Source organism: Girardinichthys multiradiatus, chromosome 8 (genome assembly GCF_021462225.1).
Source record: "Girardinichthys multiradiatus isolate DD_20200921_A chromosome 8, DD_fGirMul_XY1, whole genome shotgun sequence".
NCBI lineage: Eukaryota > Metazoa > Chordata > Actinopteri > Cyprinodontiformes > Goodeidae > Girardinichthys > Girardinichthys multiradiatus.
Genome location: NC_061801.1, coordinates 23,393,741 through 23,421,634, shown reverse-complemented (window position 1 = coordinate 23,421,634; position 27,894 = coordinate 23,393,741). Strand labels below are relative to the sequence as shown.

At 39.8% G+C, this 27,894-nt stretch overlaps 1 long non-coding RNA gene across 1 annotated transcript in view; it reads left to right on the top strand.

Moving 5' to 3' along the window:
* LOC124872501 overlaps positions 1-27,537 on the top strand; it is an 83,121-nt gene extending 55,584 nt beyond the window's left edge. Inside the window, exon 2 of the long non-coding RNA XR_007039305.1 lies at positions 25,507-27,537. This is a non-coding gene — a long non-coding RNA (uncharacterized LOC124872501). The remainder of the gene's footprint in view (positions 1-25,506) is intronic.
* Positions 27,538-27,894: the final 357 nt, after the last annotated feature.

Below are 27,894 nucleotides of genomic sequence, written 5' to 3'. Positions count from 1 at the left end.
TATGTGTTTGCATAAGGTTTGAACCAGTTTGCAACAGTACCAGAAAATCCCACTTTAATGAAAAGTTTTTCAGTCTATTAATCAGGAAATTATCAACAGCATAGCATGCAGCACAGAGATCCAGTAAAACCAACACAGACGTTTTTGCTGCATCATTGGCATCAAGACATATGTATTTAAAACCTTTTACCAATGCAGAGCATTGTTCTTGACCACTGCAGTAGTTGTGCATCAAAGCAGGGTTGTCATCAGTATTAATCAGCCCCTAGTGAGGTTGTTGTTATGGGAAGACATTGTCTTTCTTTCATGTTGTCACTCTTCTTTAGTTGTTATAACCATTTTTATTTTACTGGATAGAATTCTTCATTTTCTTTGGTCATGTTGATTCCCAACTTCTGTAATTCTACAAAGCCTTCTCAAAGTAGTTATCAAATCGGTTATTCCCTGCCAATCCACACAGACACAAAATAAGTTGTCCATCCAGTTGTCCGTTCGTCCATTTATTTAGGACCGGGGTAACTGGTTCAGGGGGAAAACCAATAAATTCCTCTTGCCAACCATACTCCCCAGCTCATTATAGAGAATTCTTCGGCTTTACTAGACCAGAAGAAATACATATAGTCCCTCCTGCAAGGCTCCTAGAACTTGCTTAGTCAACTCCTTTCAATGTACAGGGATGGCAGCTCTAAACTGAGCCCAAATGATGGAGCTCCTCGCCCTATCTCAAAGGCTGAGCCCAGCCACCCTGCAGAGGAAGCTAAGTTCAACTCTGTCTTCTTGTCACAGTTCATATCTAATGACCCTAGGTGAGGGTCAGAACATAGACAAATTGACCAATTTAAAGCCTTGCTCCCTCACTTTGCTCAAATAATCTTATCAGGCATAACATTAGGACCACCTGACTATTGAAGTGTGGAACCAGCTAGACCCAGTAAGATGTGCTATGGTATCTGGAATAAAGCATTAGCAGTTGGTACTATAAATGGACTGAACTTATATAGCGCTTTTCCAGCCATACAGACCACTCAAAGCACTTTACACTAGAGCCACATTCACCCAATCACACTCACTAACACTCACACACTCATACACAGATCAGTAGGCAACTTGAGGTTAAGTGCCTTGCATACATCAACATGTAGGAAACTGGAATCAAACCCACAACCTTCTGATTGCAAGACAACTACTCTTCTTACTGAGCCACAGTTGCCTCACTAAGTCCTGTAAGTTGAAAAGGTGGGGTATCTTCTGATCAGACTTGTTTGTCTAGCACAACCCACAGATGGTTGATTGGATTGAGATCTGGTGAACTTGCAAGGCAAGTCAACACCTCAAACCTATGCTCCTTAAACTATCCCAGTACCACTTATACTTTGTAATGGGGTGCGTTATCCTGCCGAAAAAGTCCATAGCCATCAGGGAACATCGTTTCCATGAAAGAGTCAACAGTAGATATTCTGCAGCAATGTCTAGGCAGGTGATACATGTTTAGGTAACATACACATGGATTGCAGAACCAAATGTTTCCCAGGGGAGCATTACCCAAAGCATCAGTCAGCCTCTGTTGGTTTGCCTTTTCTTATAGTGCATCCTAGTGCCATGTGTTCCAGAGGCAAGCGACCCACACTTTACCAGTCATACACGTCTTCCATTTTTCCATGTTCCAGTTTTGCTGCTCACATGCCCATTGTTGGTCTTTTGGTGATGGACAGGGGCCAACATGTTCACACTGACTGGTTCATCCACTTACATGCCACTTATTGAGATGCTTTTTTAATTCCGACACCTTTCTAATGTAACCAACATAAACTTCTTTAGCAATTTGATGTACAGCCGTTTATCAGTTGGATAAGACCACACAGGCAAAGCATTTGGTCCCCATGTGTATGAATAAGACAAGGCATCCCATGAACCTGTTGCCAGTTAACACTGTTGTTTTTTTCCAGCTTTAATAGATATAGACCAACTACCAATCATATTCTCTTCTCCTTCTTCAATACATGTTAAAGCAACCACCCCTATAAGCTAGTTAAGATTAGTTAGATTATTTAACTACTACGCCATTAAACTTTTCATACCTTTGTCTTATTTGTGTCAGAAGGCTTTTATCATGTGTATGGACCGAGATGGAGCTGTGAGTGATGACACTGGTGGTGCAATCCCTCCAACATCTGCTTCTAATCTGCAACATGAAAACGACACTCTTATAACCCTATTCCTGCCCCTGACCATCGTCTGCCCCTGTCCTGTTCCCTCTGCCTGATGAGGCTCGATCTTATTTCAGCCTATATCAAACGGTATATCAGGTTACACAAGATTTCTACTGCAACTTTGCAATCAGACAGACATGAGAGGGAGTTTGTGCTCGATTTATGAGCTCTTATCCTCTCACAGATCCCAGACTATTTCATGATGCAGAACTTTGTTTGCTGTAGTTGCCTCTTTTTTGCATATGAATCATTAGTATTCATATCAAAAGGTTTATACTTGATAGACTACATTTCCATTTAATGCTCCTGCTGGTCCAAGACAAAAATGACATAAGTTGAAGAGAAAAACACAGAGGGAGTAGCCTATATGGGGCTGTGAAGATTGTGGTGGAAGTAGGGACTTTCCAGATGAAAATTACATCACAAGAGGAAAGAGTTTAAGAGAAATTAAGAAAGAAATGCTCTGCAGCCAAAAGCCCTACCCAAATGGATGAGCGAGGAAAGGATGTGGGTGACTGAAACATGGCTGCATTTTGTTTTAACTGGCTGTAGAAGTAGGCATGGCAGAGCTCTCAGGACTTGGCAGCTGTAAATCTTGCTTCTTGTAGTAGAACTGTTGGTTCAAAACCTTTCTGTATTGCCTCTCAGTCCCTCCCTCACGCCTCCCATGGGTACGTTTAACTGGGGAAACAGAGCTTTTCTCAACTTTATTTCACTTCCATGTCACTGGCAAACTCTTTCTTTAGCTGCTGTAGTATAACACACATGCGTGCACGCACGCACGCACGCACGCACGCACGCGTGCACGCGTGCACGCACACGCACACACACACACACACACACACACACAAACACACACACACACACACACACACACACACACACACACACACACACACACACACACACACACACACACACACAACACATACACACACCAGCAGACGCATTTGATTTGACCCTCATTTTGCAGGACCCGCTAACTGTGTCTGTGCAGGACAGCTGCGGGAGGACAAGGACAAAACACAGAGATACATTAGAGAAAATCACTTCCCCCTTTCAGCAACAATGGCTCTAGGAAGTTGTGCAATTCTTCCGATATCTGTGCTCCCTCTGTCTGACCATAAATGCATTTATAATTGAATTATTCAATGGCCAGTTGGCATATAGATTGCAGGGTTAGGATGTGTGTTCTGCTTCCATTTATGTCAAAAATTTCAAAGCATGTTGCAAATGTAGCAATACAAATTCACATAATAAAGTGTTTAAAACAAAAACTGATAGTTTGGCTATTTTGTAAGATTTTAGTCAATCAGTTTGTATTTTTCTTCTTAATTGTGAAGGAATGTAGCTGACATGTTCAGAACTTTTGGAAATTTTAGATCATAAAAATAATAATTTTCTGGATCCTTATAAGGTGATAAAAGTAAACAGGTAACACAATCACAGTCTGAGCAAATGGATTATTATATTTTCAAAAGGTCAGGATAAATATGTACATGTTTAAAGAAATCAAGTACCTCTGCACTGAAACGAATTATTTCATTATTTTCCAAAAACAATTTTATTTATTGAATAAAGTGCCAAATGCCCAAACACTTGTACATGGGATTCAGCCTATAAGATACCACAACAAAGTTAAAAATCAAAAATTACCAGCTGGCTGAATGTGTGAGCGGATATCATTGTTCACACATTTAGGACAAGGCCTCCTGGTATTTTCTTCTGCTGATTTCTCAAAACACACATATACAAACTCACAACATTTTTATATAGTTTTTTTTTGCTATGTCTTCAATATTCCTTCTTACTGATTGCTTCCTCAGTGGACCATCGGCTGTAAAGTGTTGCTGCGTGCAGCGGCTGTTGTATTTGCACTCTGGCCTACGAGCTGCACATTGTTGCGTCACAAAGAGCTGAGTGCCTCTCACACTCTTGTGTGGGTCAGTACTCTGGGTTTACACAGGGGGCAAGGGTGTTAATGCTACATGCTTTATAGAACTACAAGATGTCCTCACTTCAGCCTTAACAGGCACCCTGGGTAAAAGCTGGAACTAATCTAAGGTGTGTGTGTGTGTGTCTGTGCGCGTTGGTGTAGATGTGTGTTTGTGTTTGAGCCCAGTGTAACAGAGAGTGTCACAACTCATGTAAAATAATAAAAAAATCACTGAAAGCACAACACTGGATTTCTAAAGTTCAGAGGTCATTTTAGCTACCACAGAGTCAGGCGCACTGAGAGTAGCGCGGACCCTCTGCATACTGTCTGCGGACGCTTGAGGTTTAATTGTTGAGCATACCAATTTCCTAAGTTTCTGGTGACAAATCCCTTCATTTCCCACACTTTCTGCCATGGCATCAGTGAGCAAGGAAGAAGAGCTAATTTTCCTTGTAGCTCTGTAAAAGAAGGTGGTATATAAGGCCGTTAAACCAGACAAGGAACGATGAAGGGGAATACACCTGTCAGTGAGGTGCAGAGAGTGACAGTGAGACTATCCATCCTAGCGACTGGTTGCTAGGAGCACTGTGTCACATATAAAACATGATGTAAAGATTTTTTCCTGCCAAGCAGTTTATTGTTTGCCATACGCAATCCAAAAAAATTTTGCTTTTCCCGGATGTGTCTGGCTTTAAGTTTGCCTCAAGAACACTCGGTCGTCCGCGGAGTCAAGTACGAACGCCTCTGTGGGAGACACAAAGTCCATAAAGGAGATGGCAAGGCAAGCAATCAAATTGGAGCTGAGGGAGCCGCATAAACCGAAGGCTAAGTCGGCCCCATGAGTGAGCCAACAGCCTGGTTCCAGACCACAAAGTAGGCCCTCTCTCTTTCTGTTTGGTAGTGGGATTTTTTTGGGGGAGATATTGGATCAAAGGTCTTAGATAAAGTAAATCTTAGATAATATTTTGAACATTCAATTTCTTATTCCTATGACTGCCATTCTTTGCTTATGTAGTAGTTTTTACCGTAGAATTAGTGTAATATACTTATTATATCTTTTTATTTCTAGTTTCTTTTATTTTGAATTAGTCAATATAAGAGACTGAGTTAGTTATTCTTGATTACTCTAACTTCCAGTTCCTGGTGGTTTTTCTATAATCCTTAATTTAGGTGTAATTATTTTTGATTGATGCCAGAATAAATGTTAATCTCTTTGCATCTTAAAATATTTATTAAACATTATTTATTAGGGAGGAAAAATATCATTATTTAGACATATTTATTTTATAGATTATAGAATTTTTTTTGACGCTGATTTGTTTAAGTTCATTAACATAGCTTATCACATGTTTGTGTTTTAGCATGAAAAATACTGCCCAAAGAAAGCTACATCTAGTTCAGGAAAACTTGGCTTAGGTCACTGCGTCGGTAATGAATGAAAACACGTTTGTGAGCAGATCAATTTTTATAACCTTTGTGTGTTTATTAGATATTCCGAGGCAAATGCAATAAAGTGGCCAAAGCCAATATAGTGTGCCACGACGGGTGGTGGAACTGTTCCAAACAGTAATGTCACCGCTGTGAACCAAGCTCCAATATTATACACAGGCTGAGGTTTGGAATCAAAGTGCTGCGTTTACGAGTGAATATGTTTGATTAAACCCACACAATACTGGAAATTACAGAATGCTCAGTTTTGAAGGGTGTATACATGTTTTCCCTCTTTCTATGCAGGGCTGTGAGGAGGCAAATACATACACTCCCACCCGTTTACCCCGACCAAACATACACACAAACGCTTTCACACACGTTGTCCTCCCTCATGCAGCCAGGGGAAGTAATGAAAACAAATGGCAGAGTTCTATTCCCACTGGGTCCCGAGGAGGAACTTAGTCATCAAGCTAATTTTATTCTTGTCTGGCCCAGAGACTCCATTTCCTCTGGGTGTTTTTACAAACGCTGGGCTGCGCCACGCCATCGGCCAGTGATGGATATGAGGGCCTGATGGCCGGATGGCAGATGCTGGCCCTGTAACTCAAGCTCCAAACACTTGCCTCTGCACCCCATGTTCCTCACTCAACACAAAGTTAAAGCTTGAGTTTGCATGCAAACAACTCTTGCTTTCCCAAGAAATTTTACTTCTGTTTCTCAGGCTAAAATATATTATGGGCAAACACAAGTATACAGTACCCGCTTGTGCGAGAACCACCTCAAGCTTACTACGATAAAAGTCAGCAATAAGTCATGCAAAGTATAAGGTAGGAAATTACAAGTTATTTAAAAAAGTATTATGTTTAAATAAATTCAGCTGAAATGTAAAGAGAATAATAATATTACAGTTCGAAAGTGTATACTTCCTACACATTTTTAGTGTTGTATGCTGGGACAGAACCTCTCAGCAAGTAGATTAAAGTAAGCTCTAAATACACCAAACAACCCACAGAGTGCCATCAATATATACTGAAAAAAAAAAAATAATACTGTCAGGAATTCATGTTACAGCAGCAGGTTGGTGAGTAGCAGCTTCTAAGCAGTCTGCTAAGAAAAAAATCCTAAAAAGTGCATTAGGCCAACCAGAAGCTGATCATCATGTAGGTTTTGTTAGAATTTTCAACTCAATATATGAACCTAAATATATCAGTGACTATTTCTATTGCAAAAGTACTCACACCTCTTGAACATTTTATCATTTTGACATCACAAACACAAAGTTCATTGAATTATACCACAATTTTGTTAGATAGACCAACACAACGTAACACATAATTGTGGTTTCCTTCAATTACTGCTACAAGTCCAGTGAGGTATGTACCAGTGTTACACCTCTATAAAGTAAATTTGGCTCCATATGTCTTTGCAAAATAGTCTCAAGTCTTGCAGACCCAGGTTTTCTTCAAGTATTGCCTTGTCTTAGCTCCACCTTTCCTAACCAGGTTGAAGAGAAGCATCCCCAGATCATGATGCTGCCACCACCATCTTTTTATGTAGGAATGTTATGAGAAGAATGTGCTATAGGTGACTTGAGGTCTTAGTCCTTCGTGACACAGTGTTTTTCATGTAGGAAAAAATGTTAGTCTGATGTTACCAAAACCAGTTTTGCGCGTTTGCTGTGTTTGTTCCTGCATTGTTATTATGAACGAGACGGCTTAGTTTTCTTTCAGCAACATTTTCCTTAACCTGTGTGCTGTGTTACCTGACCTTCATGATGCAGTTTGTTGATACGTTACACACAGATGGACTCTGTTTGGTAATGAAGTAACTTGTCCAGACATGGTGTGCATGGAATTTTATTTATGGGTATCGCAGTAAAGGGAGCTTAAAACAAATGCATGCCACACCTTTCAGCTTTGTATTTGTTAAAGAAAATTGAAAACCATGTATTAGGAATTTTCCCACTTCACAATTATGCACTAGTTTGTTTTGGTCTAATATCCTAATACACTGAATATGCTAATATCCCAAAAGAAATAATTTTATTGTAACAAAATGTGGAACGGGCACTGTATTCATATACAGTGCCCGTTCCACATTTGGTATGAAGGGGCTGAACTACTTGTGTTAAAAATCACTATATACAGTACAGACCAAAAGTTTGGACACACCTTCTCATTCAAAGAGTTTTCTTTATTTTCATGACTATGAATATTGTAGCTTCACACTGAAGGCATCAAAACTATAAATTAACACATGTGGAATTATATACTGAACAAAAAAGTGTGAAACAACTGAAAATATGTCTTATATTCTAGGTTCTTCAAAGTAGCCACCTTTTGCTTTGATTACTGCTCCACACACTCTTGGCATTCTGTTGATGAACTTCAAGAGGTAGTCACCTGAAATGGTTTTCCAACAGTCTTGAAGGAGTTCCCAGAGATGCTTAGCACTTGTTGGCCCTTTTGCCTTCACTCTGCGGTCCAGCTCACCCCAAACCATCTCGATTGGGGTCAGGTCCGGTGACTGTGGAGGCCAGGTCATCTGGCGCAGCACCCCATCACTCTCCTTCTTGGTCAAATAGCCCTTACACAGCCTGGAGGTGTGTTTGGGGTCATTGTCCTGTTGAAAAATAAATGATGGTCCAACTAAACGCAAACCGGATGGAATAGCATGCCGCTGCAAGATGCTGTGGTAGCCATGCTGGTTCAGTATGCATTCAATTTTGAATAAATCCCCAACAGTGTCACCAGCAAAACACCCCCACACCATCACACCTCCTCCTCCATGCTTCACGGTGGCAACCAGGCATATAGAGTCCATCCGTTCACCTCTTCTGTGCCGCACAAAGACACGGTGGTTGGAACCAAAGATCTCAAACTTGGACTCATCAGACCAAAGCACAGATTTCCACTGGTCTAATGTCCATTCCTTGTGTTCTTTAGCCCAAACAAGTCTCTTCTGCTTGTTGCCTGTCCTCAGCAGTGGTTTCCTAGCAGCTATTTTACCACAAAGGCCTGATTCACACAGTCTCCTCTTAACAGTGGTTCTAGAGATGTGTTTTTTTAATGGACTAGTAAAATGAAATATATAAATGAATTCTTTATATTTATAAAAATAAGCTTTAAATATCTGTGTGAAAATGTAAACAGCTTAATGGCTTATGACAAATGAGTGAAGATTTTCTCTGTCATAATGTTCACTTGCATATGGTACAATCTGTTTCTCTGAGTTTCAGGCATAATAGATTTTTTTCACTTTCTCTAAAAAGCAATTCCAAACATTTTTCGGATTAATATTGAATGCTAAAGACTCAAATTTTTTCTGAAGTTGTGGCTCAAGAGAGATGGGGAATGTCACAATGCCTCATTGGGTTCACTGGATTAGTTGGATCAGTATTACATCTTTCCATCCTTCCTCGCACCATAATCCCATTCTGTGACATGCCCACAGCTGGGAGCAGAAGACACTTGGGACAAAGCAAAAAGAAAGCCAAATGGCCTCCTGTTTCAGCTCCTATTTTACCAGCTTGAAGCTTTCATTCAAATGCACCCTGCATGGATTATTTAGTGACTGTATACCCTTTTAGTCCTGGCTGGGGCCAGCGGCAGCAAAGAGAACCTTATTGTTGTTGATTTTTTAGTATGCAACAACTTTCAGGAGAGAAGGGAAACATTAAAAAGCAATTAATATACTGGAATGCAGTAGAAAATGCGGAGCCGGTTTAGCCTCCAGTGGGACGAGTGATATCTGCCGCACAACCTCAAAATGCAGAAAACATGAAAAAGAGAGCTTTTAGTGTGACTTCTGCTCATCCCCACGGACAGATGACTGATGGGAGAAAGCGAGGGACAAAGAAAGGCAGTTTATGATCAGCATAATCAATGTGACATCAGCACAGCAGCATAATGTGCGGGGGCTGGAGTGGAGCAGGGTGGGAACACAATGCAGTCTTTTTTTAAAAAAATGACAAGTCCCAACACAGCGATTACATCTTTGCCTGGAAGAAGTTTTTTCTCAGGCTTTTACCACCCGTCAAGGAAGTCTTAACATCATGGGAGGATATCAGCGGCACCCAATTTAAAAGCAATCAAGTGTGCATTTAAATTTTAACTTGACAGGTTCTGTACATTCTGCTGTGCTTGTTGTCAAAAAGAAATCACAATGTTTTTTATTTGCCTCACTAGCACACACCTAATCAGGAAACATGAAAACTAATTTTGATATTAAATTGATTTGCAAATATTAGGAAAGAAATGAAGAGAATCTGATCTGAGTGGCCATGAACGTTTTTGTTAGAGATGTGCTATAAGTATACCGCTTGACCAGGTAGCCCATGTTTGACTATTTCCAGAATTCATACACATTTTTCTTTTGAGAGAGGTGTAAAAACAGTCATCCATTATGCATTTTTGTCACATATTTCAATATAGAATCTATTAACAGAGGGACAAATGAACAGCTGCAACAGCAGAGGGATGGGTGAAGGGATGGATGGGTGGATGGGCCAATCTGATTGGAGCAACTTACTTTCAAAAATTCAGACATTTACGCTGCAGACAATGGGACGATCCTGGAATAGAAATATTATTCCATCCTTTATTTTTTTTTTTTCTTGCATTCTTATCAGAACAGAAAATCATTCAGTAAAATTACACAACGTTCCAGGCTTGTCAGAATTTGTGAGAACCCTGTATTTATAGCCCCAAATAATAAATTAGAGGTATATAGTCTTTCTAGCTAAAGAAGTCACTGTCTTTATACAATGCCCGCATTAAAGCTAATTTGCACCAGTCTTCAAAGGCTCTGCTTTGAGCCTACTGATGTGGCCTACTAAACGTTGACTGAAAATGTTGAACAACATAAACATATACCAGACCATGCATCCACATACAATAAAATAAAAAATGACTACCATATTCTTTTTTGTACAAGGCCTGTTTGAAACACAAATTTTTTTTTAAAGCTTTAGATTGATTACATACCCAATAGGAGGCCCTTTACACCATATGTCTCAAAGCGTAGTATGATAAGTGTCCTGTGCATATCTTGGAGATACCACAAACTCTGACCAAATGTCAGCCATTGTTCACCTGAGAATGAGAACAGATGGGTCCACCATGCAAAGAAACAGCATGTTTATACATCACTATTTAGACTTCTTCATTATCTTTATATTTGTATTGTTTTTGTTGCACAAAATACACTGTGGTATCTAAATCATAACCAGATTGATCAATAGATGCACTTTTCTTACATGCATTTGTATTCCTCCATGAAATGGTCTGTGACCACCATGACCCTTTCTGACATGAACACACAGAGTGATGTGTTTATAAAGCATGTTTTTGTCCATTCCTTTTTACTGTTTTACCATTCACAGAGTCCAAGGGTAAGAAGAGGAGAAGGGCATCACTTGTAGTGGGAACCACTCAAAAGGGTACATACTTCTGCAATGACAAAAAAGGAAGAGGAAATCAATTTTTGGGCTGTGATTGGCAGGGCTCATTTGAGAACAACCAAGATAAATGTGCTAATGAACAACTCAGCTATTAAAACACACACACAATCTAGGTAAAATACAATGGGTACTCTTGGTCAGAATTCCATGGTAACAAGACACATTGAGCTAAATGTGATATTTTAACCCAAAATGAAAAAAAAAACTAAACAGCTATAAATCTATAATTATAAAATCTACAAAAAAATGAGATAGAAATGTATGGTTAGCAAACTTTTGTCATTACTTAATAAAATTAATCTGCAAATACTGACCCAAAGAATAAAATATGTAATACTTAACTACACTTAAAGAATCCTTACCCCTTAATTTCCCATACGTTCCCTCGTGGTTACGTGATGCAACGTATTAGGCCTGCGCTGCAGGGCCTGGGTGTCATGGTAGCAACATCATGGATTTTTTGTGGTAAAAAAAACCCGTTCATCATGTACAAGGGCTGTTGGGTTTTTACCTTTGCCTGGCTCACTTTGAAGGACTCGATCCTCCATCATTTCCACCATTTGGAGGCTCACTATATCATGAAGGAGGTCACAAGAGGGCAACATTGCCGGCTGCTCTTCCTCCTCTGATACGTTTAGTTTATCCTGCCTCCCCTTTGAAACAGCAGATGAACTGAGAAATGTAATGGTAGATTGTCAAAAAACTGCAGTGAGTGAGAGAGGGCAGACAGACAGACGGGGACAGGCAGAGCCAAATCAATTAAGGCACATCAAATCAAGAATTCATGCACGCAGAATGTGACAAATAATGGCTGAGGCGGTTAAAGCTGTAGGGGCCCTGACATAGCTTACACCCCCATCATCCGCAGGATCACCATCGTTATTATGTTTTTTATCTCTCCTGCTCATCCTCTTTTATCTTTGAATAAGACATGTAAATAATACTGAATTTTAAAATATAATCATGTAAAATAATCATATACGGGGTTGGACAATGAAACTGAAACACCTGGTTTTAGACCACAATAATTTATTAGTATGGTGTAGGGCCTCCTTTTGCGGCCAATAGAGGGTCAATTCGTCTTGGGAATGACATATACAAGTCCTGCACAGTGGTCAGAGGGATTTTAAGCCATTCTTCTTGCAGGATAGTGGCCAGGTCACTACGTGATACTGGTGGAGGAAAACGTTTCCTGACTCGCTCCTCCAAAACACCCAAAGTGGCTCAATAATATTTAGATCTGGTGACTGTGCAGGCCATGGGAGATGTTCAACTTCACTTTCATGTTCATCAAACCAATGTTTCACCAGTCTTGCTCTGTGTATTGGTGCATTGTCATCCTGATACACGGCACCGCCTTCAGGATACAATGTTTGAACCACTGGATGCACATGGTCCTCAAGAATGGTTCGGTAGTCCTTGGCAGTGACGCACCCATCTAGCACAAGTATTGGGCCAAGGGAATGCCATGATATAGCAGCCCAAACCATCACTGATCCACCCCCATGCTTCACTCTGGGCATGCAACAGTCTGGGTGGTATGCTTCTTTGGGGCTTCTCCACACCGTAATTCTGTGGGGAAAACAGTAAAGGTGGACTCATCAGAGAACAATACATGTTTCACATTGTCCACAGCCCAAGATTTGCGCTCCTTGCACCATTGAAACCGATGTTTGGCATTGGCATGAGTGACCAAAGGTTTGGCTATAGCAGCCCGGCCGTGTATATTGACCCTGTGGAGCTCCCGACGGACAGTTCTGGACTTGCGTCCACAGTTAATCCTGTTGGATGTGGTTCGTCCTTGGTGGTATGCTGACATTACCCTGGATACCGTAGCTCTTGATACATCACAAAGACTTGCTGTCTTGGTCACAGATGCTCCAGCAAGACGTGCACCAACAATTTGTCCTCTTTTGAACTCTGGTATGTCACCCATAATGTTGTGTGCATTTCAACATTTTGAGCAAAACTGTGCTCTTACCCTGCTAATTGAACCTTCACACTCTGCTCTTACTGGTGCAATGTGCAATTAATGAAGACTGGCTACCAGGCTGGTCCAATTTCATTGTCCAACCCTTGTATATGCAATTTCTTGTGTATAAATACTGCATGAAGTATGTAGAACCCTGTATAAACAAGAAGTTCCCCCTTTACTGATGTCTATAAAAGTTACATTAATAAATCAATATTTGTGCACCTATATTATCGGACTGAACCCAAACATACATCTTTGCATCATTTCACCAATGACCAATTAATATTTGAATAACTCAAAACAATTTATTGTAATTTATATTTGTAGAAAACCTCAGAGCATTGGAAGATGACCATTTTAGCAAATTGTTTAGCAACTTAACATACATGTGGTCTACTAAATTAACAGATAATGCATGTTTACTTTTTCAAGACACTGTTGTAAATGTTGTCACTGTTCTCTGCCAAACAACGTCCATGCTTGAGGGGTGCTATGATTCATCCAGCTCAATAGGTTTTGGGTTCACAAGAAGAACATTCAGTACCACATACAAACTTTGACACTAGCTACATTTACATGCACAACATTTCATGATCGGATTAAAATGTATTCGGATTAAAATACAAAAAATTATTGGATTGTACTGTTTATATGGACATAAGTTTTCGGAAACGGCCGATCGGACTAAAAATGTGTCATGTAAACTTGCCAATCGGAATATTCTGTTAGCATCTAGCCAGAATGACTAGCCACTCAAGGATGGATATACATCACGTTGGCATCGGGTGCACATGGGCACTCAGGTCAGTTTGCCTTATTCAGAACAACTTGATCCGGTCAAGTGGTTACATGCATGTCGATTGGACTGTCAATCGGTATAAACCACCCCTCTTAATCGGATTACAATTTCATCCCGATCCTGCCGAATCCGATCAGAATATTCCGACTCACATGTTAACATGACACATTTTTAGTCCAATCTGCTGTTTATTCTGATTACTTATGTCCATGTAAACATAGCTACTGTTCGTTTCTTGTCTGTTACTCATTGTCTGCCATTGTTTCCAATTTCCCCAGAGTACCTAAAATAAATAAATGTTTGAAAAGTGTGGGAGACTTCTTCACTGCTTTTGTGCCATCAACTACAATAAGTAGTCTTTATAGCTGATTCTGTCAACAACACAGGGTAAAAATTTAAGGACAACTGCTTTTCATACTCCGAAATTAGGCTTCCAATATCAGTTTGTACTTATATGGAAGACAATTACACATTTTTCCTGAGTATCAGGCTTCACTTTGACAAAAAATATTGTTGTTATTTAATAAGATCCTATGAAACAATGTGCTGACACAACAAGAGTGGTGCAAACTTTTGGATTTTGCAACAGGCTGTCAATATTTCTAAGTCATCAAATATGGTAGTGGTTCATTAATATGTTCCTCAGGGCCCACTGTCCTTGATGCTTTAGACGTGTCACTGCTCCAGCATACCTGATTAAAAATGATTGCAACACCTCATCTTCAGCTACTACGTGCTGCTGAAGCCTGGTAATCATCCATTCATTGAGCAACGTCTGTGGCAGCAGGAAAACATGTAAGACATTGGGTCATGAGCACATGAAAATAATACCAGCAGACAAACAACAACAAACGTAACAGTATCTTGTAAAAGTGTAGACCTTTAATATTCAGTAATACTGCATCATATTAAATTGATATGTACACTTTTAGCTTGAGTGGTTTTAAATTGTTAAAAGCTGCACAATATGGAAGGCACCTTCTGACAAGACGTTAGGTTCCCGCTGCTTGGAGAATTGCTTTACTTTTCTAGAAACTCACTGTTATATGACATCTTCCTAATACAGGTGAAGGTAGTATTTGTAATAATAACGTCACAGAACATCACTTAACAAATTCCTTTAACTATCCCTTTTACTCTTGTATGTTGGGAACTGCATACTTTCTTAACAACAGGTAATATCTTAGGCCGTCCTGTGGTTTCTTAAAAGAATCAGCATTATAGGCTAATATTTCTGACAAAATCAGCTTTTATAGCATCTCCCCAGCAATCTTCTCTTGCTGGAATGCACAACACTGAATTGTAAAAGCATGTCAAGGATAATTCTCCGTACAAATGTTGGATCCGATAAATCAGTCCAGGTGCTTAGATCTCAGGAAACTGCTGAACTCAAAGTATCAGCCATTAAAACTCATCTCTTCCTCTCTTTCCGTCTCTTCAACCCCCAGCGCTTCTGTAACTGTTAGTGTCGCTTGTGTCTGCGGCTGCCCCCGTAAACACGTATAGACCACTTGATATGTTTGTCCGGGGGTTTTGAGGGGTGATCGTTACCATGTTTTGGGAGAGGAACATCTGGTGGGGGGAAAAGGTTACAGTATAAGGATACCACCAGAGCCAGAGCTCTGTGCAGAATTCCTTCCATCAGATAAATCAAGCCAGCCAGTCACGGTAAAAGAGGAGGGGCAAGGAAGGGATGAGAGGATCGGAGGGAGGAGAGGGACATTAACTCAATCCTGCCTGAATGAACCAGAGTGCTTTGTAAAAAATTGGCTTCTTTGTAATGGCCATCTTTCTTTCACTAAGCTGGTCTCACTCAACCTCTCTTTAAAGCATCCCAAATAACAAAAACTGCATTTTGGCATTTTGCCATGTAATCGCTATAAACATATTCTGCATGTGAAAATCTGGAATGCTTAAGCAAGAGAGAACATCTTTAAAATTAAGCCTTTTCTGGCTCAAAGAACATGTTCTTAACCTAGAAATTTATGAAAACTATGGTGTTACAATCTCCATTACCAGTAACAGTTTATGAGAAACAGATATTAAAATGATCAATAAACATATCCAGCAAGTAAAGCTGTCCGATCGTTGCTTTAAACTTTCACTCCAGTAGTTTGGCAGGTAGGGTTTGGCATGATTCGATTTTCAATAGACTGTCTCAACTGGAATGCTGTTGATAACCTGCCAATTTATGGAAGTTTCCTGAAAGGATTTCTTTGAACAGCTATCAAATCCTTGAAAATAATCCCCTGGAAACTGCCTTAAACCAGCACTGAGGCACAAATAAATGGGTGGATACTTGACAAAACTAAACCGTTTTTCATTTAGCTGAAAAAGTATGTAATGAAACTAAATTGCAATTCCCTTGTTCAGAGGATGTTTCTGTATTATAATCATCCTTTAGATGTAGGGGTTTAAACAGCACTTGGGAGGAGAGAATCAACTCTTGATTCCGAAACAGCTGAAAGACTTTTAAAAAAAACTCAGCTGGACTGCTTAGCCAACAATGCCTCTCCACCAGCCTGCATGATAGCCAACCTCTGCACTGGTTCATGGCACTAGACCACATCACTTCTTTTAGCACCTCGAATCTTAGCTCAGAGAAGACCCATAGATGCAGCTTAGGCAGCAGGTCCACTGCACCTGCACAGTAGGATTTTTGCTCTACTTAATAGATCCAACCATTCTGGTACAAAGCAGTCTTTTGTGTAGATGAAGCATTAAATAATTCATCCTGTCATCCGAGCACACTGCATTCTGTGCATTCTCTCTCAGTCAGCTGGCTGCCTCCTCAGCAGTAGGCCATGCAGTTCTTCCTCAATAACACGCCCTCTATAATCCTCCAGACATCATCAAAGGTTATCCTAACACATCAAAAGCAGTTGAAAAGCACTTGTTGCGTTTTTCCACCGAAAGAACTCTCATTCTTGAACCGGTTCGGATGCTTTCAAACTTTGGTGTTTTGTTAAGCATCAATGTGTGAAAAGGAGACGGCAACTTCATGCAAGATAATCGAATGCACAAAGTTTTATTTGCATATATTCATTGTCTGCAAGTAAAACGAAAACCAGTAGTTAAACAATGCGTGTTTAGAGTGTGTTGGGAAACATGAATTATATGGTAAGTTCTTCATCACCTTACTTGTTGCTTCTATTGTCTGCAGCTTCGGTTCATGCAGAAAAAAACAAGTATTCTGTGGTGCCTGAGTTGAACCAGAGTTTGCGCCTGGAACCTCTTTTTGTCTATGAAAACATGCGTCATCTGTTCGAAATCACGTTTGGGAACCAGAACAGGTTCCAAATTGCATTGGTGGAAAAGGGGCATTGGAGGCAAAAATAAATGTAATCTTCCTGAAGTTAGGAAGGAAGCTACAAGTTTGTGTGCAGCCATTGTTAACGTTTTTACATATAGCATTACTGACAACATACATGTACTTGTAATGTAATTGATCCAGTTGGCTCAAGTACTGTTTTAACAAACCAACTTAAATGTGTGAAAATTTAACCCATTTCCTCAAAGCTTGTTCTCTCTCTATTTTAATTCTGTAAACAGGGTTGCAGTTTGTTCAGTTTTGACACACTAACCACTTTCAATTTGAAGACACACAAAAACACATCGTAATAATAATTTTTAATATTCAGTGGTAGACTGAACAAAACGATCCTATTGCAGTTTGTGTTTTAAATACATGCACATTTTAAAAAGTTGGGATTAACTACTTTACATGCACCGATAATCTTTTTATCTATGAGAAGTGCTTTACTAGATTTACTAGTATTTATGGACTACTTGTTGGTTAGCACTATGAGATGCCACAGCCACAAAAGATTGTTGCAGTTGGGTGGGTGTGTTTAGTTTGGTCATAACATGTCTGGGAGATATTTAGAATAAATCTTTTGCCAGAGGGAAACTATAAGAAGAGTATAATATGTTGATTCACATGTTCTTGACTTTACTGTTTTGGTTTTGTATATTCCAGACTTAATTATCAATATTCTAAAACCCTAAATCAGACATAAAAACTCTGCAAACCAATAAAATGTGTTCACGTTCCTTTTTTGACCTTTATTATGAGCCTCCACTGGCCGTCATAATATCTTTGCATCCAACTCAATCTCTCTTCCCTTTCAACCCTTCTTTCTCGTCATGTTGAGGAAACATAGAATCATGGCAGGGATGAGTAAAGAACATGTCAGGAGACGTAAGGGCTTCTGCACTGGCCCACGAGATGAAGCTGTCAGAGGAAATGCTGTCAACGCGACACTCTGGTATCAAGGGCATCTTTGTGTCTTCTTCCCCTCTGCATCTGTCCTCTGTTGCCGTGCTTAATTACAGTGCCTGTATGCTGCTACCACTATTGTCAGGGGCTTGACATGGCTACACTGTTGGCAAGCGTTGAGCCAAGTTTTGACACAGCGCCCCGGAGACTCTGCTGTGCTGTTGTGAAGTGCCGTTGAAGGCATGTGTGCAAAGGGGAGTGAGTTATGCTCAGGAAAGGGGTCACATAAATTACTTGAAAATAGATTTGCAAGACATTCTACGTTATGTACATGTAACATATCAGCACAATTCTAACTAAAAAATGCCAACACAAGTGTTACGCGAGGTCTGGCAGTGGATACAGGGTACCTCACACCCCTAGATTGACTAGGAAGTAGTTGACAGCTCTCAGTGCCCTGGCCTGCTGCTAATTTCTCCACTTCCTTCCTGCTAGCCTAACTTAGCATCAATCACCTCTCCCTACTCAAAGAGCTAGTGCAAACCAATTTCCTTAATGCTGATTGCACTGTAAACCAACTCTCCTCGCCTGCTCTGGCTCATGTTCCATTTCTCTCAATTATTCTTCCTTATTTTCCTTCCAAAGCTTCCTTTTCACTTGACGAAGCAATGATTCAACCCTGAAAGCTTGAAAAAGTCTCCACATGTCACAAGAGCGGCCACATCCCAGTCTGTGGTGGTCTCTTCTCTTTTTCAGCCCCCTACCCTGCCCATCTCATTTCAGAATTGGTTCTTGGTGCATTAGCCCAGCTGCTTCTATTTGGTCATCTTTACAGTCCTCATAAATGCCTGGTTCCAGGCTCCAATTGCTGCCAGATTGTTAAATTTCTCACACGGTTAGATGCTCTATTTGGTGAAGTATGGCTGTTTTGTTTTTATGCCTTACATTAAGTTCTGTCTCCTCATTTCTGTGTGCCTAGATCTTTAATGACATGATGCTACTTTTCCTCAATGTTTCAAGTTTCAACTGCACTCAAGGCTTCCCTTATTAAGCGTCTCTACCAAAAGAACCTCCTTTAAAGCATCTTCTATTGCTGGAACACACCACCAAAAACCTGTTTATGCCTCCTGAATCTTCATTTGGCCCTACAGTGCATTGAAAGGGATTCATTGAACTAGTTAACATATTGGCATTTTGAATTTTTATTGTGATTTTAGATGATAGAGCAACACAAAATAGTGCATTATTAATAATTGTGAAGTGGAAAGAAAAGTTATTTATCCCCCTTTAGTCTGATTGCACTAAAGAAAATCAACAGCACCTAATTGCCTTCAGAAATCACCTAATGAGTAAATACAGTCAATGTGTAAATATAGCTGTTCTATGAAGGTCTCAGAGGTTTGTTAGTGAACAAACAGCATCATAAAAAGAAACACACCAAAAAGTCCAGTCTATCATCTGAAAATGGAACAACTCTCCACTTAAACTGACAGCCGAAGCAAGGAGAGCATTGATCAGAGAAGCCACCGAGAGGCCCAGGGTAAATTTGGAGGGGCTGCAAAGATCCGAAGCTCAGGTGGTAAAATCTGCTGAAAGGATCACTACTAGTGGTGCACTTCACAAATCTGGACTTTATTGAAGATTAGCAAGAAGAAAACCATTGCTGAAAGAACGCCATGAAGTCAGATTTAAGGTTTGCAACATGTGGAAAAATGTGCTCTGGTCTGACTAGCCCAAATTTGAAGTTTTTGGTCATTCAAAACTAACACTCCAAATTACCTTGAACAAACCATCCCTATGCTGACCCATGGTAGTGGCAGCATCATGCTGTGAAGATCATTTTGTTCAACAAGTATTGGGAAGTTGGTCAGAGTTAATGGGAGCACTAACACACGCCACATTTTAGAGTTGTATCTGTAATAAATATTAAAAACCATGTTCTGTCAACTTGACAGTTAAGCACAACTTTTGGTTGGTCTATTACAGAAAGGTTTGTGGTTGAAATGTCACAAAATATAATAAAATATTAAGAAGTATGGATACTTCAACAAGGTGTTGTAAATCTTATACTAGGCCTGACTGCATGTAAGCAAAATGAATCTGGTAATTATGTATTGTAGAAAACTGTTATCCAACCTTCTTTCACTTGATACCAGTAGCCACACTGCGTACCTCAAGATTAGCAAGGTTTTGAGTGGTATGTCTTCTGAATTTATCTGTGTAAAGAGTGAGAAGGGATCCCTGCTTCCTGCTGAGGCATGAGAAATTCCCTACATGCTTCTCAAGTTTTGGAGTCACCATCAACACAAGAGAGGTTAGCTATTTCTCACCTACACTGAATCTCTACCCATGCCCTGCATCTGAGCCCAGGAACTGTGCCAGACCATATGATTTGACATTTGCCCATGTGCTTGTGATCTTTTTAACTCTGTCTCGGAGGCAAACATCAGTGAGGTGCTTCCTCTAACAGGATTCCTACTGCTTTAGCAACACAAGTGTTTACAAATTACCACATTTCACAAATCTCTTTTTAATTTGTTCATCAACAAAACTTTCTTAGTGCCACAAACAGGCTATCATCTTCCTGTGATTGGATGTGGCATCTTAACAAATTAATTCCAACTACAGATTTACAGATTTTGTCTCTACCAATTCCTTCATAAGTGACACTGGGAGTATTGACACAACATATGCTAATAATTATCTTTAAAAGATATGAACTTGAACCTTTTGGATTCTGTGTTACTGTCACTTATGTGGAAACAATAGGATAGCATGAACTATTTTGAGGTATTTTCTGAAATGACACCTTTTTTTTTGGATTCAGTTTGTCTTTGCTTGGTTTTACTGATTTTGGCTTCTGTGTAAGCTCAGTCATGTCTTAAGATCCAGTGGTAGGCCTTTCCCAGTAGAGAAACTGACAAAGTGCAGTGGCCTGTAGGCAGGGGAGAAATAGTCCCCTACGGGGACTTCCCTCTGGTCCTCTGTACACACCACAGCCACACAGGATACATCACTCAATCTGCTGCTAGCAGACTCGTACAGGCCCTGCACTAGGCAACATAAGGACTGTGTGGCTAGAAAGAAACCATAGCTGCTTTAACTCTTGTCCTAATGGCTGGTACAGAGTGGGTCATGTTTCAGCCTTGCTCCAGGGCCCACCGCTGACATGCTGCTACATTATGTTAGCCTGTGTTTTATTTGGCTATGTTTGGTATAGCTTAGTGGATAGGAAGTGAGTAGTGGGATAGGGGGTGGGGGTTCAACTAAAGCCCGGCAGGAGGGCTGCTCCAACACAAACAGTCAGAGGCTGAAGGTTAGTGTATGTTGCTGCACACAAACTGTTTCAGTCCAAGCCACAGCAGCGGCAATTCTGTCACTGTGTTTGTGGGTTTTAAGTGTGTGATGGGATACTGGGGAGAAAATGTCAACAGGTTCGGCTTCCAAAATCATCTGTGCTGCACATAAGATATATGTGTTCAATGGAGGCGGGCTAAAATGCTGCAGTGTTGGATGGCATGCATTTCACATGAGGCTAATGGATGGCTCAGATCGCCATGACCAGAATGCCCAGGCTTCCAATTCATGGCTGCCAGTTTGGTCACTGCTTACACAGCCGCTGACACTGAACAGTCTGGAACCCAGAGAGATTCCCAGAGAAAGCCCCCAGTGCACGCACATGCTTAGCTGCTGACACACACACACACACACACACACACATATAAGCATGAACAGTGGGGATTGGGTTCCCCTGACAAATTACCTACATCCCTGGCACTCTGGTGTCTCAGCAGAGGAGAAACATGATGGCCCTGTAGGAGGTGGGTGGTTAAGTGGAAGGTCAGAAAATTCAGTGAGAGGGCACCTAAAGCCCGCACTTTCTCTGCTCAAGGCAAATAGTAGGGTGACGATGTGGACAAAAGAGGCGTACGTTTGTTTTAAGCACAGCGTATTCAGGAGGTGTGTGTGTTTTCGTTCATGTGGGGATGCATGTGTTGAACAGTGAAGGCCAGCGTTCCAGACAGCAGGGAAAGGATTAGGGGTCTGGAATGTTAGACACTCCTTGACCCCACTGCGACCTTTGAGGCTAAATCCCTTGCCCATATCTGTTCCTCATGGGTCATGATCCAATTGGTCACCCCTGTAGAATGCTGACCTCTTATGCACCTTGTCACTCAGTGTGCTTTAAACATCTTCATTCACCAACTGTGGGGCCTTAGCCAGCCTAGTTGGATAACAACTGTCTGAGTTCAGTTTTAAGCTAGGTCATCAAAGTAAAAAAACAATTTTTTGAAGCATAATTTCAGAGAGAGATCTGTCAATGCAAACCTACTTATATGCAAAGAAATATCACCCTTGTTTTGTCTTTTAAGCATCCATGTACACCTAAAACATAAATGAAGCGTTCACCTTTTCCTCAGTTTGAGGTCCTGTATGGGTTTCCATTTGCAAGCATGTTGGATACAGTGACATTAATGGAGGTGGAGGGGAACAAACACATCAGGACAGCGGGTGAGTGGCAGTGACACTGAGCAGCAGCAAAGAGCTGCGTTGCTGGCAGTCAGAGGCTCCGTTTCTCCTTCACTTCAGTCCCACATGACATGGCTGACTAGAGAGATGAGAGACAGATGGGTGCCCCGTTCACCACTGAGGCTGCCTGAATAAAATATTAAACCTCTGATTAATTTATAGTTCTGCATGGAGAAAAGCATTGTTGTTTTCTATAGGTATTCTGCCATTCACTTAATGTCTGAGAGAAACAATCATTACTTGTGAGTGACCGACAGCTAGCGGCACCATGTTCCTGTACTGTCTAAGTACATATACAATGTTGGAAAATTAATGGAAAAAGGTAAATTTCTACCAAATAAGTATATGTTAAATGCTCAGTTGTTCTGGATGTTTTGCTCTGCAGATGACCAGTTGGAGTTCATTGCTAAGGTATTTAGCACTTTTTCACATTTTGTCACCAAATACCATCAGAAAATAATAATGCACTTTAGTGTGATTTTATTTTGAAATGGAAGGATTATTATATATAACAAAAGGTTTTTACAATAACATCTGAAAAGATTTACATGCATTTCAATTCAACCGTCCCTGAATCAATATTTTGTAGAACCACTTTCCGCTTTGTACAGCAGCAGGTGTCTACCAGCTTTACATATCTACAGAATGATTTTATCACCCTTTCTCTTGAAAGTAGCCTAAGCTCTGTCATACTGGATGGTGACTGTCTGTGATTTTTTGTTTTCAAGCGTTCTTCTTGCCACTCTTCCATAAAGGCCATTCAAACACATACAGTCATATTCAATAAATTACAATATTGTTGAAAAGTTCATTTATTACAGTAAATCAGTTCTTAGTAAAACACATTATATAGAATAATTACACACCGAGTGATGTTTTCAAGCCATTATTTCTGTTGATAACAGCTATACATCTTACAGCTAATGAAAACAACATTTAAGATTTGAATATTAAATCAGATCAATAAAAAACATCAATAATACAGAAATGTGGGCTTTTAAATAAAAAGTAAGTTGAATACCTGTTTAACATTTATTATTTTTAAAAGGTACTTTTGCAGTATGTGACCATATTTTAATTTATTGAATATGGCTATATGCTCTAGCTGTATGTTTAGGGTTGTTGTGCTGCTGGAAGGTGAACTTCCATCCCAGTCTCAAATCTTCTGCAGCGCGTAATAGTTTCCCTGCTAAGGAAAAGCACCTCCACAGCATGACTGCCATCTCCATGTGTCAGCTTTGTAATGGTGTTAATTTTCCACCACCCGCAACATTTTACATGTTGGCTGAAAGTTACATGTTGGTCTCATATGATCAGAGCACCTTGTCATGATTTCTGATGAATCCCTTTAAACAAGAACTTTCTTCTTGCCACTCTTCCATTAAGGCCAGATTTTTGGAGTACACAACCAATACTTCTCCTGTCAACATAATTTCCCTCCTAAGCAGTGGATCTCTGCACCCCCTCGGGTTACCATGGGCCTCTTGGCTGCTTCCTTTATCAATAGTCTCCTTGCCCAGCTGTCAGTTTAGGAGGACAGCCATGTCTTAGTAGGTTTGTTGTTGTGCCATTTTTTTTTCATTTGTGGATGATTGATTAGCCTGTTGTCCCTGAACACAATACAGTTGCATTTATACTGAGATTAAATTACACATATGGGCCTCCATTCACTGATTTGGTGACTTGTGAAGGCAAATGTTTGCACTGGATTTTATTTAGGAGTATCAGACTAATCAGTGGGGGTCATTACAGACTTGCTGCTGCAGTGAAAGTTGGTTTTATAAAGTATTGATAACATGATAAAATGTGAAAAGGTTTGACAGGTATGAACACTTTTAAAAGACAATGCAACACATTTCAGACCAAATCTTGCACCATCTTTGTGTACTTTCTGAAAGCAGACAAATGTTAAAAATCCTAATGCAAAGAAAATGAGATGAAAATATGTTTTAGCCTGACTGTTTATAATCTTTTGCTCGGGATGCTTTTAGACTTTCTGCATATTTTCCACAATTGCATTCCCTCAGTGATAGTTTATGCTATCCAAAGTTTCTCGCACAGCTGCAATTGCTTCTAAAGTACATGGAGAGGGAAAACAAATGTGAGGACTCCAGCAACACTTTAAGCGCTGAAAACCAACTTTGGTCAGTAAACAACTTTGTTTTTGTTGGAGTCCCCACACTCTGCTATGGCTGGGCCAGACAAAACAAATACAGAATCCACTAAATTTGCTGTTAAAAACATTGCTGCGACACTGAGATGTCTTGATCAGATCTTGTGGTTAAGCCTAATCAACACTACAGAAAATACTGAAAACTGAGCCAACATGGAAGTAAAAATAAAGCTCAAGTGAGAAAACATAACTGGCTTTATCAGTCATCAGTGAGGCGCTTGCTTACTTCGGATGCAAAGATGCAGTATACTTTAAAATATACTTTGTCTCCTTAGAGAATTTTATTTTGTGAAATATTTGCACAGAATGACATCTTTAGGTTGTAAAATTAACTTTTGATTTCCATGCTTTATGCTGATTTAGGAGTACAGACATTATTAATGTATAGTCTTTCTCCACTCATTGCAAGAAAAACAGCAAAACAGATTCTAGAAAAGACACATGTAGTGAAGCCAGAAGAAACTAGATGTTTGTGTTGGCTCCACATTAGCTAATTCTACAGATGGAGGGCTGTCATTCACAGCTTAATGTTAGGGTTATCCGCAGAAAAATTAGCGGTGTAAAACAATGACAAAATATATTTTAAGTTTGGAGTAGGTCAGTTATAGACCTTTTTAATATACTGTTGACTTGAAAAATGTATACAGCCACACAGAAAGGTGAAACTGAAAGTTTACTGTGTGCATGTGTCATATACATTTTAATGGGCCTCCTTTCTTAAAAAACAGAATTACATTTTCTCTGACTCCTTTCATGTGAAATTGTGTGACAGGGGCAAAGAAGCAGCTGTGAAGAGCCTGGAAGGTCCTCTATTCACTTCGCCGCTCACCTGTGTCACAGCTGCCCGCCAGCGCCTTCAAAGGTGCATCAGACGTCTACTTTGGCACCTTCTTACCTGTGGCGTTGCGCTGCTCCTTGCTGGCTAACGCGCTTTCACCATCACCCTCCCCTCAACCCTCCAGCTCCTCAAGGCATCTGCCACTCAACTGTCATCAGCTCCTGTTTTCCCTTCTGCTTTCTTAGCGAAGGTGGGAAAGTAACCATTGGAGTGAAAGTGGTGATGATTATGTCCCAGTTCCAGGTTTAGCAGCTGCCACATATGACACATTACAGCCACCTAACACTAAAACAGGTTATTCTTTTAAACTACTCTTAAACTACTCAACAACTTAGGTAACAATTAATTTTCCACCTGTAACAGAAGCAGGTTTCGCATGTTTACATGTTGTACTGACAATGTGGCACTCCATAATGTTAGAGGAACAGTTTGTTGTTTGTGCATTCTGTGGAGATCTTTTTAGCATTCAGGTTTCCAAAGTAGATTTCTACTATTTTAAGGTCATTTTCATCTCCAAACATTAAGTTTAATTCAATCAAATAATATTTTAATGTCCATTATGATACAATGATTTTGCATTGGACAGTTATTTACAGACCAGTCAATGGGTTTTTACACTGACGACTGTCCATCCACAGGTAATCAGAAATACCTTACAATTTTAATGCAAATGTTTTATTTATGTATTTCCAAAAATGAAATAAGCAGCACTTGCTAAAGCTGCAGCGACGTTTCCTTTTTTAAATTCAGTTTATTACTTTGGAATCTGAGAGGATCTCTTCTAGTTTGCACTTAAAGACATTGTTTTGCAGCATATATTTCAGCTGAAACACAATTTTGATTGTTTAAAACCAACAACTTTATTATAAGCAACCATCTAATGAAAAAGATAAAGTGGTATTTTATTTTTAAAATAATAATTTGGTGAACAACCTTGCAATTTCTTTTTTACATAAAGGGCTCATTAAGAACTGACCTCTGTTACACTAGCTTCACTCCAGTTAAAAATAATCTCTGCTTATCAATACTGAAAAAAACTATCTCAGAGTGCTGTTTGCTGCAAGTAAAATACTGACTGATCATAACCGCACTGGAGAACCCCACCATAGGATATCTTTAAGTTCAAGTATGTGCAGTCATGATACAAAGAAAGCAGACTCCCTTTAAATTCCAGGGCTTTGGATGCTTTAATATATATGTAGGGTTTTTGGGGGGTACTTAGTTTCTCTATACCAGCTTAATCTGCACAGGGTCATAGGAAGACTAGTGTTTCTCTCCAGCCATTTGAGCTCAGAACCTTTTTTGTTCGAGAAACAGTTATAACAACTCTGCCACCGTGCAGCCAACGTGTCGTCATCAAATCATTTATATCTTAAAGTTTCAGTTCTGGAACTGAGATCCGCTTTCATTAACTTCTCCGTGGCACTTTAATAAAGCAGCTAACATGGAGCATCTCTTGTGTCATTGGTAAAGATTCAGTGGGAGTGTTTGCTCTGTATTGCAGTTTTAGTGTTAAAAAATATGGACACCTCAAATAAACACCAATATTTTATAAAATATTTGGAGGTATTGCTGAAGGTGTTGCTGGACTACCCACATTGTTCAGTGACTGGGCCACACAAAATAAGTGCAGAATAAAATTGTTGTTAAAACATTGACACTAGGAGTGGCCATTAATAAATACAATATTTAATATTTTAATCAGATCTTGTAGTCATGCCTTCTCAAAGCTACACAAAACACTGTTAACTGAATCAACAGGGATGTCAAACCTAACCTCATGTACACTAATATCATACCACAATAAGGAGTGCTTTTCTGTTTATTGCTTTATATTGTTTGATGATCATTATCCTAACATTTTATGTTTTTGACAAGTATAATTAAGTTTGTTCATACATTTTAGAAGTTTTCTTTTTCTAGTTTGTAAAAGAAGATTATTAAAATTGTTTGAGCTTCCTCTCACCTGTCTCATCCTTGCTTCTTTATTTGTTTTAAAAATAAAACTTGTCAGCTGGTTGTTTAGGCACTGAACATATCAAATTCATCTTCCCATAACTGCTATCCAAATAATCTAAACGCCCACTCCCTAACATGCACTTCTCACTCCCATCTGAGGTTTAAGCAAACACCTAATTTTCTGACATTTGTGGGTAGCCTCAGGGTCTTTGACCTGTCTTTCTTTGTGCTGTGTGGAAAGGGATCAAAGCTGTGCTATCTTAGGGGTTAAAAATATCATCAGCAACAAATTTGTTTTCCCTAAGCCAAAACTGCACAAGTCAATTTTAAACTATTGACAAAATTGCTCAAATTCCACTCCTG